The 12,405-nt window shown below is 35.4% G+C and overlaps 1 long non-coding RNA gene and 1 pseudogene across 1 annotated transcript; both read left to right on the top strand.

Moving 5' to 3' along the window:
* The first annotated feature begins 2,209 nt into the window (after window positions 1-2,209).
* On the top strand, window positions 2,210-4,787 carry LOC113306885 (annotated as a pseudogene).
* Window positions 4,788-9,207: 4,420 nt separating this feature from the next.
* LOC113328784 lies at window positions 9,208-9,880 on the top strand. Its single transcript, XR_003349555.1, has 3 exons — window positions 9,208-9,312; window positions 9,428-9,473; window positions 9,606-9,880. It is a non-coding gene; the product is annotated as an uncharacterized LOC113328784 (long non-coding RNA).
* Window positions 9,881-12,405: the final 2,525 nt, after the last annotated feature.

Here is a 12,405-nt window from a genome sequence, read left to right on the forward strand (position 1 = left end):
GCCATCTCCTTAAGCTCACTCTAGTTACTCATGCGTCATATATGCTTCACTTCGCCAATTAGCTTGACAACAGCAATGCAACTCTTGCATTACCAACTTGTTTACATTGTTCAAGTTTTGGTCAGCCTTGAAATAATGCATAGACTAATCTTTAGTCTATTTTACATGCTTGCATCGTCCTTGAGTTTGGGATAACTCAATTCCACGGACATGCCAACTCGCATGTTGCATCTCGCAACTTTGGATTTGTCTTGCCTTCTATTTAATGAAGCTTCATTGTGTCGGCCAATAGCTTCATTACTTAGCCAAATGAATTTACAATGTAGTGTTACCCTTGCACTTCATTGGCCCTGCGGCGTTGTGCCATTCTAAGCACTTGACAGTCTACGCAGTGTCGCGTCATCCTGGCTGCACACTGACTTGGCCTGCAACTCTGTAACGCGTAATCATTATGCGCCACTTGCATCCCTGTTATACAATCCAGTATTACCTCTAATGCAAGTGGAAACTTGCTAAGGTTTTCTTGTCCCCTTTCTGTTTTGTCATTGTAATCAACTGGCAATGGCAGGGATTTCTGCCTAACCCCCTCCTGTCTGGAGTTGTTTTTTTAGGGTCTGTTTGGCAGCTTGGATATGAAAAACGTTGTCCAGGTTAGGGTATTCCTTGGTTTATCCAAAACTATTATGGCAATGGTTATCTTAAATGGTGTTTGTTTTCCACATTAGGTTAACATAGTATGTTGTTTGTCAAGAGATTTGTATGCAAGTTAAATAAATTAATTAAAAAAGAAATAAAAACTAAACCATATAAATTTATGGTTTTGAGCATAAGAAAAAATTAAAAAAAAAAAGTAGTTATAAAAATAACTGTCTAACCCAGGAAAGGATTAAGGTATTCCAGGTTTTACATGGGATTCCAAAACCCCACCTTTTTAGCCTCCTAAAATTTAGGTAGGATACACTATTCATATCTTGATATGGAATAAACACCCACACAAACAAAATATATGGTTATTTAAGGGATAACCCAACCTAGATTAGGATATCAAGACTTCCAAACACCACCTTAAGAAAAAAAATATCGGACAAATACCATTCTTATACGTGACATGCCAATATTTGGCTTTGCACTCGATCATTTTTAGTATGTACTTTGCAGTTTTTGGATTTTTTTTTTTTTTGATGGTTTGGCTTTGAATTTACGGTGGAACTACGTATCCGCCTCGTCTCTCTTAGTGAAAATATGGACTAGACCTTTTGTTTTTTTTTTTTAGATGTGCCGTCCCTAAATGAAAAAGAATCAAGATTCAATCAACTCCGGTAAGTAACCGTTGGCCAATATGGTTGGAGCCTATACTTGTAGGGCACGTCATCATAAATACAAAATAAAGGCATCCAAAGAATAACCAAAGACCTCTAATCTTCTTCTTGCTCCTCTATTCCGGCAGGCTAATCCTGTTCCATAAACCATCTCATCAAAACTATAATCATCTCCCCTTTCTTCTTCTAAAATGAAACCGAAATTCTTAACTGATGGGCACGATTTCATACAAAAATCTTCCTCTAAGAGCAAAACAGTCGGTCAATAATTCGAGACCTAAACTTTAATCACCTAAAACGAAAGTGTCTACATATCCATCTCAATTTCGTTATGTTTTATTCTTTTAAGAAGTTCTTATCTGGAATACTAAATTATTCAGTCACCCAAAAGTCTCCCAAGAAGAAGAAATTATGGAATCTTGACTATGGAAGGATGATGCTACTAAGACATTTTACACGGCATCCATTTTTGGAGCATATTCATTTTTTTGCTAATTTTGATCTTAGCAAGTGGATAAATTCATTTCCCAGGAAATTTTCTATTTCTGTATTTAGAAATATAAGAATTGATAGCGGCTATTGCTATCATTTTTAAATTCAAATGAAAAAGATTGATTTCTGTGTTGAGGAGATATGTACCTGAAGAGGAATCATTGAATGAGCTTTATATGATTGATCCAATTGACCTTTCCAAGTCTGAAACGGGCGGCAAGAGCAGAGACGAACAAATCAAAGTCCAATCTTATTCTCTCCCACTAGTTCAACCTGAACAAATGATATTAGCCTATTCTCCTTAACCTCGTTGATCGTTTAAAAAAAAACATAATATTAACTGCTTCTTCTCCGAAGAAAAATTGATCACCAACAGCAGATTTGGTGATTGCAGCAATATGCTTCTAAAACTCTTATATCTCGTGCAACTATGTTTCTTCACCCAAGCATTCTCATCATCTGTTCCTCCATTCTTTAAAACTAAGCCTGGTTGCGAATCCAAATGTGGTAATATTTCAATTCCTTTCCCTTTTGGGATAGTCAGTTCAAAGGGGAATGATTGCTCGCTTGGTGGAACAGGGTTTCAGTACGGGATTTCTTGCAATAATTCATTCGATCCTCCTAAGCCTTTCCATGGTGTAGGAGGTAATGTTGAGATTATTGATATATCAAATAACGAAATTCGTGTGAAAGGTGTGCCAGTTCCTTTGTGTTACGACGAATCTTCTGTAAAGCAAAAACTTGGTACGTCAGGGGTATATACATCAATGAATTTTAGAGGGACACCATTCACGTTATCGACCAAAAACATGTTCTTTGGACTCGGGTGTTCCACGTTCGCATCTATAGATGGGGACTTCAAAGATTACTCAAGCGCATGTTCATCAAGTTGTGAGACTAAGCAAAGCATCGAAAATGCAACTTGCTTTGGCAAAGGGTGCTGCGAGATTACCATCCCAAAGGGGATAACAGAGTTTAACATGTCAGTCTACTTCAATATATTGCCAAATGTGTCTGTGACCTCGTCTTTTGACCCTTGTAGTTATGCTTTCGTAGCTGAGAAACATCAGTATACATTCAGTGCGTTGGATATTTTGGATGGGGAAAATTTTATCAGTAAAGCAAGAAATTTACCCGTTGTACTTGATTGGGCCATAGGAAATAAGACTTGCGAAGAAGCTCAAAAGGATGTGGAAAGCTATGCATGCCACGGAAATAGTTATTGCGTAAATTCTGACAACAATCCTGGATATCGTTGCACTTGCCATGACGGATACGAGGGAAACCCTTATCTCAGTCCCGGATGCCAAGGTATGCCAAGTTACAAACTATCCACAAAGCTCTTTTGCAACATTGTACCGAAAAGCTTACCTTTAATCTTAGAAATGACTTCCTTTATGGGCGAATATAGTAGATGATAGACATGTCTACTGACACACAACTGAAACTTATTGTAATTCTTCTTGTTACAACTGCATAGCTAATGAAATTCCATCTATTTGAATCAGACATTAACGAGTGTGAGGATCAAAACAAAAATCTTTGCGTGGAGATTTGCACAAACACCGTAGGAAGTTACAAATGTTCTTGTCCGAAAGGGAGTCATGGTGATGGCAGGAGAGGTGGGAGTGGTTGCTTTCACAACAATCTGGCATCTCCAGTGTTTAAAATCTCTCTTGGTAAAATATATCTCACCTACTTATTGCCTTGTAAATTTAAGTTCAACATATTAAATTAAATTGAACCAATGTTTGTGCAGGCATCGGTTTAGGCATTTTTTTCTTGATTATTGGTAGTTCTTGGTTATACTTCAGTATGAGGAAGAGAAACCAAATTCTGCTTAAGTCGAGATTTTTTCAAAGGAATGGAGGGTTACTCTTAAAGCAACAAATATGCTCACAGGAAAGCAGCGGAGAGTCTTCAGCAAAGATCTTCACAGCAGAAGAGCTAAAACTATCAACCAATAATTATGATGACAAATTGATTCTTGGGCGTGGAGGTCATGGGGTCGTTTACAAAGGAACTTTATCTGATAGTCGTGTCGTGGCAATTAAGAAATCAAAAATTATTGATGAGGCTCAAATTGAAGAATTCATCAACGAGCTTGTTATTTTAACCCAAGTTAATCATCGTAACGTTGTGAAGATCTTGGGATGTTGTTTAGAGACTGAAGTTCCTTTACTTGTCTATGAATATGTTTCCAATGGCACCCTTTCTCAACATATCCATAAAACTGAGGATGTTATCACATCTTCTTTATCTTGGGAAAGCCGCTTGAGGATTGCAGCTCAAACTGCCAGTGCAATTGCGTAGTTACACTCTGCAGCTTCCATACCCGTTATTCATAGGGACATCAAATCGGCAAATGTATTGTTAGATGAAAACTACACTGCAAAAGTGGCAGATTTTGGCGCATCAAGGTTGAATCCACTGGATCAGAATGAAATAGACACATTGGTACAAGGCACCTTAGGATACTTGGATCCAGAATACCATCAATCCGGGCAGTTAACAGATAAAAGCGATGTTTATAGTTTTGGTGTAGAGCTTTTAACAGGAGAAAAACCCATATCATTTTTGAGATCTGAAGAGCAAAGAAACATTATATCGTATTTTATTTCTTCTGTAAAAGGTAACAATATGCTCCATGTTCTTGAGACTCCAGTAGTAACTGAAGGGAATCCGGAGCAAGTACTTGCAGTTGCAACGCTCGCAAAGAAATGCCTTAGTCCAAAGGGTGGAGACAGGCCTACAATGAAGCAAGTCGCCATGGAGCTAGAAAGTTTGAGAAAAATGGAATCGTCATCAATACATCCATTAATACAGGATCTTCTTCCTAAACACAATGACGAGCGCACATATTCACCATCTGAACCAACAGACCTGTATACTGTACCGATGAACACTCACTCGATCAGTGATTCTGACCAGTATAGCGTGGAGATAAATACAAAAATGTCGTTTAACCCACGCTGATTGAACGGCTCAGCTTTTATTGGTTGTACGAAAAGATAAGAGCAGCCCCAGAATGATACGGTATCGGGAGTACTTATATTTATACACAAGATGTTTGTATAGTTGTGTGGAAGGAAAAGAAATGATACATTAGTAGTCCTTCTCGTCTTGTTTTTATTGGTGATATTTCCTCAATACGATTAAATTTGATGAAATAGGATCTTTTCTCATATAGGGTGATACTATATTAATTACTAGGGGCCGATACATTTCATATATGACAAAAAGATTTTAAGCGATTCTGATCATTGGATCAGCTAAATAAAGGCCTAGTAATCCTGGTATCAGCCCATGTAAATCATATTTTTTTTCTTCAATTTCTTTTAATTATATATTTAAAATTTTAACTCTGTCCGTTTCCAGCTATTCATTTTAAAAATTTGTTTCACAAAGGCTAACACTTATCATTAAATTTAATATTTAATATATTTATATTCAAATATAATAATACATATGAAGAAACTAATTACACACCAAGGATTTTAGTTGGCAACCGAGCGACAAGCTGGGCACCAACTCCCTTTTGAATAGCAATCCCCAATCTATGAAAAATAAAACTAACAAGACCACTACCATCATCATTACTAACTAAACAATTTTTCAGACACTTGAAAAAACAAACAGTATCTTCGTTAAGCTCCCCCAAAGTAGTGAAAGCTAAAACACTCAAACCATAACCATGCGTAACACATTCATTCAAGTATTTAGACCGCTTACGCGAAATAGCTCTCGAAATGGCATGGCCTGGGATGAAAGCACGAACTCCATCGCCAGTAAAGGGCGAGACACCTGTAACATCCATACAAATGTCTTGACCATTTTCCCAGTTGAGGACAAGGATGTATGTAGGACGTAAGTCCTTATCATTTAAAATGTATAATTTGATAAGTATAATTTGATAATCATATTATGTTCGTTATGTAGGTATTTTAAAATGTTTTCAACGATGTAACTAAAATTACAAATACCCGTATCATAGTTTGAGAGTTATGTCATTTCTAAATTTTACTATTTTGTTATCCATAAGGATATAATTGGAAAAATACCTAAAAGTATTCTTTTCTCCTTATTTTCTTAAAAACTGTGTAAACTTGAAATAACTCAATTTTTATGAAATGGAGGGAGTATATTTTAAATTTTCCTGATTGTTATACATTTAAATGTCATATCCGAATATTAACAACCTGAAATTCGACTGAAATTTAAAATTTTACAATGATGATAATTTTCAAAAATTTTATGAAATCATAAAATCAACCAAATTACAAGCAATTTATATTCAATTTATTGGCGTTTACAACTACTCGTAGTAGTCATAACTAATCAATTAATTAGTCTAATTGAATATATTTCGTAAAAATAGTTTCGAATATTCAGCTTAACTAGGGTTTCGACACCCAAACCTAGTATTGGATTCATAATTAATATGCAATCAGATATTTGTGTAGCTCAATTTCCTAAACCTTTGGTAAATCGCAGATCAATCTGAATCTCAGAAAATGAGTATCAGAGAAGATTCCAAGAATTTTATGATAAGGAGATGAACTCTTCAAAAGGGGTTTGAGCCTTTTAATTAAAGTTGTTGATCTTTGTAACAAACTCAAGCCTATTGGGCTGGTAGACATCAGATGAAGTTTTTTCGCTATGGAAAGGTTTCTTATGTTTCAAGTTTTCAATTGTACTTGTTGCTCTTTGTGTTCGATCAGCTGGAGAAGTGTGTCTGAAAACAGGAACGGTTCATCACGGACATGGACGCAAGACTTTAATTAATCATAAAAATCAAAATCAGATTCTTTCTCAGGTTTGGGTTCGGTATGACATTGGGATTGAATACTTTAGAAAGAAAACATTACTTAAAATTGCTAGTATTTTTGGCACTCCCATAAAAGTAGATGCAATCACTTTTCCAAAATAATTTTTCCATTGCACTCGCGTATTAATTTTGGTAGATTAAGCTGAGACATTGCATGAGAATATCTTGATGAAGAGGGATGGTTCTGTTAGAGCATTGCTCGGTCGAACTCACAAGTGTTGTGTTGTTAGATCACTGCTCGGTCGAACTCGCATGTGTTGTTATCTCAAGCATGTTTGTCAATGTTAGTGATCAAAACTATAAGTCTTGATTTCTAGTCTACTTATAGCTAAGTCTCGGACTAGGATAGAAAGTGTAGAAGAGCTCAAGACTCCATGGCGATCATCATACAAAGACGAAGAACAACTCAAGGAACTTGTGGAACTTCATCGACTAAAAGGTATGTGGAGACCTGAACTTATCTATCAATTAAAAATCTATCTACTCTATCTCCTATCTTGAGACAAAAGACGTATTGCTATATAGACTTTGATTATACACATTTCTTATTTCGAGCCGAGTTTATCTCGCGTATCTATTTCTCGAAATATGTGTTGGTAAGCTTTCGCTTTGGCCAAGTTCATCTTTACTAATGACGAAAGTCATATTAAGTTTCAATTACTTGAAAATGGCTTTGACGAAAAATGGTTTGTGAATAACAATCATACAACATCCTCTAAGAATGTTTCAATGATTGAAATGAAAGATTAGAATATATAACCTTGGAAGGATATAAACATTGTGTGGTAACACATATGTGTGTAAGTCTTTATTCCTTGAACCAAAGTATGCGTACTTTGCTGCTCAGGAAAACCGGAACTAAAGTCCGTGTACCAGTACGCGCACCATCGGAAGTTCACGTCCCGTGAAAATCTGCTGGATTTTGTGAACTGAAAACAAACTTATTCCGGGTACTTAAGTCCGCGTACCATTCAGCGTACTTAGGTTGGTTATTTTCTAAAAACGATTATTCGTGAACTTAAACTTATATAAACTAAGGAATGCATAATTGCAAACCGTGGCTATAAAGTTCATGAATTGATTCGAGTGAATCAAATCGTTTTTGCTTCGACTGTGTCTTGTATACTTCTATAAGATCCAAACAATTGAACAACTCTCTAACTAGTTCATTTGAGTCATTTGAACTAGTTGAGGTAAAGAAGAATATGGTTGATATGCAAGTGCTCATATGGTTAACCATTTGGTTAACTACTGTTGAACCAACTAAGTCTACATGTTTGGGTACGGTTACAAAAACCTAAATAAACGTGCATTTCATTTGTGTGTAACAAGCTAAGTTCTATCTAACGGTTGAAAGATATTAACTTGAATCTAATCAGGTTTTCATCTAACGGTGAATATGGAATGCTTTGTTGCCAAGGTAACTTAGATTGCAAACCCTGATTTGAAAGTCTATATAAAGGAGAACTCTAGCAACTGGGAAACCTAATCCCCACACCTTCTGTGTGATACTAGTTGTATTAGCTAGAGTCGATTCTCCTATAACCTTAGGTTTCTTCTCGAGACCCTGTAGGTTAACGACTTGAAGACTTCATTGGGATTGTGAAGCCAGACCCAACTATTTTCTCTGTAGTCACTACACCGAGTTCAGCAATTTGTAACACTGAATTGTCACAAATAAGTGTAACATAGTTACACATATTAGTGTACAAACCACTTAAGTGTGACATTAATTCAGAATTTGTTTTTTATAATTATGTTACAGATTTAAATGTGACTTTCCGACGGATCCAAAAAATATGTTGTATTTTGTTCAATATTTTATTATTTATTTTCTATGTAAAAAAAACAAACTGAAAGTCTCCCACGTTTTTCCCCACCTTTCGTTTCTTCCTAGTCGTAAACTGCACGCGTTGAAAAGAGAAACCTACTTCTTTGCCTTGCAAATCTAGGGTTTTTTATCTCCATCTAAATCTAATCAATTTCTATCACTCTATATCGGGTCCTGTATCGATTCTGTGAAAAGTTTCGTTGATTTGGTTTTTCCTGAAACATTAGAAGATTTAGTTTGTGGATCTAATTTTTCTAGGGTTTAAGATGTTCATAGAAAAATTATAAGAAGATTTAATTGGGAGACCTAATTAAAAGATTTAGTTTTTGGATTCTTCACAGAAACATCAGCATCTACAACCTCAATATGCTGCATTTTATATTAATTAAGGACCGTGTGGTTGCTCATGAATCCATAGCAAAACAGGTTTGATATTTTCTCTTAAGTATAGCAGATTCAGTTCCTAACCCTTTTATTGAAACATTTGAAGTTGTTATACTTGCGGCAAAGCTAGGGCTGATGCTGTAGCGGTAGCTAGGAGCCTGTAAATCTAATGTAAAATTAAAAAATACGCATGTCTGATGAAATGTGTAGGATATGTCCTACCAAAAAGTGAAGATTAGAAGCTCTAAAAGCTCCACTTAGTTCACTCGCCAAATTCTTCAATTGCTGTTTAGGACTGTACTGTTTGTCTTTTCTTCCAAGTTTATTACAAAATCCAAATGAATTAAACTTAATTTTATTTAGTGGATTAGTGGAATTCTTGAAGCTTGATGCCTGAACTGCAGATCTTCTGATTCTAAAGTGATTGATGGTGCTAATCAGTAAATGGCAAACGGAAGGTACTTTTTGATGTACTTTTTTATTTCTTAGTTGTAATTCTGCTTATCACCATTGGTGGCAAAAAGAATATCCTAGAATCGTGGAAATTGATGGTCATATATCTATATGTTGTAGAGGCAAGGGGAATTGATGTACGCATATGATTTTTTTCTTTGGCCAGGTTAGTTTTCTTCACAAATTATTTGAATGAGAACTAAACCTTTATTTCTTAATTTGATTTGGTACCAATGGTTATTTTTGTTTCCCATCACGCTTGTCTTAGTGATGGTTTGCGTTGACTTTATTTCTACAGGCTACAGTGGTATTGTCCGGTGATGCACAAATTTTTCTACTTCTACAGAAAGATGCTCTACACTCAGATTTGGCTAAGCTTTGTGCGAAGAAGAATTATCACTCCTCTATAATCCAAATCCTGGTCCGTCTTTAAATTTCTTTCTTGATCTCATGCTGGATGTCTCTTCATGTAGACCTGTATCTTGCGTAGGATTTAAAGGCATCAAAGTTGGAACCTCGGATAGCTCTGGAGACTTTAATGATTGGATCCCCTCTCTGATTAGAGTAGAGTAACAAAAGGGTCACAGTGGAGTTGTATTCTTCTTTCAAACTCTAATTTCATACTAGTTCATAAGAATTTCTATGCTTAGATATTGTACTACATGGTCTTCATTCAATTTTAAGTGACCTTATTTTACAAGTTGTTGTTTTTTTTTTTTTTTTTGCAGATGTCTCAAAGCCTCGATATGTTCGCCTAACTACACTTAAAATGGATTTCGATTCCGTTTTTCTTGATTTGAGCAAACAACACAAGGTATGTTTGACTGTTTGCAAAAAAGGGATAGAGAATAGCTATTTTTCAGTTTATCTATCAATCAAAATCCATTAAAAGGCATAGTAATTTAGTAATAGGTCAAATTCTCAGCCACTGCTTGAATTTCTTTTGACAGTTTGTCTAATGCGTCTTCATTTTTATTCGATAACATAACAGTAGCTATATTTAGTAAGTGGAGAAGGATGACATAGTCCCAGACCTAGGGCTGTTCATGGTCGGTTTTGGTTCGGTTTCTAGCCAAACCAAAACCGAAACCAATACTATTGGTTTCTAAAAATCTAAACCAAACCAATCCATTAACCATTGGTTCGGTTTCCAAATGGTTCCAGTTGGTTTCGGTTTGTCCCAGTGGTTTTTGGTTAACCAATAATTATGTCAAACCAAAAAAAAAATACACAAATTTACAGATAAAAAATTCGTAGTTGCCGATAGTATTGGTTTACACAAATATACAGACAAAAAAAGAAAAATCAAGAATAGTTAAAGCTTACTCTAATTCTAGAGATCAAAAGAAGATATATAATATATCTTAATTTAGTTATTGACAAATAAAAAAGAAGGAAGACGGGAAGAAAAAAGTCGAGTAGAAGCTGCTGTAGTTGGGGGTGGAGAAGGGAGGCGGCTGAGAGAAAGAGGGAGAGTATCATAATGAAATATTAGATTTAGGGTTTCTATTTATCCTCTAAATCAATGGGTAGAATCTAATACTTTTAAATCGACGGTAGAAACTAAGTTTAAAAATTAATTGGTTCCCCAATGGTTTTTGGTTCGGTTTTCAGGTCAAACCAAAACCAAACCGATAATGTCGGTTTTTCAACTTTTTTTACCAAACCAATCCAAAACTAAATGGTTTGGTTCGGTTTCTTTCTTATTGGTCTGGTTCAGTCGGTTTCCAACGGTTAACCGACACCATGTTCAGCCCTACCCAGACCTATTGTTGGTATGGACAGGGACTGATTTACATGATCACCCGTTGGTGAAGAATGAAAGTGTATTTCTGCAAGTAAGATTTTTGGTTTAGATATCTAGTCTAAGCTCGGATTGAACGGTTCCATTAGATTTAAAAAGTCAAACATCAAGGATGTAAAAGGTTACACTTTGATATTTCCCCCATGAATTCTGGTACATGCTATTGCACGAATGAGTTGACATACATCTTTCGTCTGCCGTATGCATGTTTTACAAGAGTTATAGATGCATATATTGGGTCAGTATACCATGATATCATTGACTGTTTTCCTCTACTTATGGATAGATAGTGAATTTTCCTGTTCTAAACATTTATGTGATAAATTCTACAGATCTGAAAGGTGTTTTAGTGTGGCTGCGTTCCTTGTCAAAAAGAAACTACTGGAGGTATAAGCTGAGATATCTCTATTGTGTGCCTAGTGTAATATAGTCACTATCTGAAGATCAAGCAAAGAAGGCATGGTATAGTTAGTTAGGTTGGTGTACACACTGGCATGAATACTGTATTATGAAGCAATAGTGTATATATTATGATTGCTTGCTGCAAATCTGTGCACAATCCTTCATTGTGAATGATTTTCTACTTTCTTGCGAATTGTAATTTAACTTCTGTACATTTTTAATGAATAATACAATTTTGACTTTACAGACTAATATATGTTGATTGATGTTTTTCTGGATTTTGGAAAATATCTAACAATGGAGTGGGTTGGGAAAAGCCCGGTGTATGAATCCAAAACAGGGTGGGGAAAATAAAAATATTTTTTTCTTAATTACTGCCTAATTTGTTACACTAATATATGTAACAGATTTGACATACTTTTTAGTGTGATTTAAATTAATGAAAGTCACGCTTATTAGTGTAACCACTCATGTGTAACAAAAGAAGAACACCATATTTATTACACTAATAAATGTGATAATAAATAAGATGTCACACATATATGTGTAACAAAATGTCTGTTTTGGTGTAGTGAGTTGCGTGATCTGATGTTGTTGTTTCTATCATATTTGAGTACAATCGTAAGATTGGCTTGAGATTAATTTCTCCGATGGGCAAGGTATAAAAGAAGTCGCAAACACCTTCGTCTCATCGTTTGTGATTCCGCAATATCTTCTTTCTCTTGTCGATTAAGATTATTGTGAGGTGATTGATAATTCTAGGCTGTTCTTCGGGAATTAAGTGTGGGTTATCAATTGGTTCCTAATCACCTTGATTTATCAAAAGACGGAACAAAAACTCGTAGGTATTTCTGTGGGAGACAGATTTATCTATTACCGTTGACTTTTCTGT

This window comes from Papaver somniferum, chromosome 1 (assembly GCF_003573695.1).
Source record: "Papaver somniferum cultivar HN1 chromosome 1, ASM357369v1, whole genome shotgun sequence".
NCBI lineage: Eukaryota > Viridiplantae > Streptophyta > Magnoliopsida > Ranunculales > Papaveraceae > Papaver > Papaver somniferum.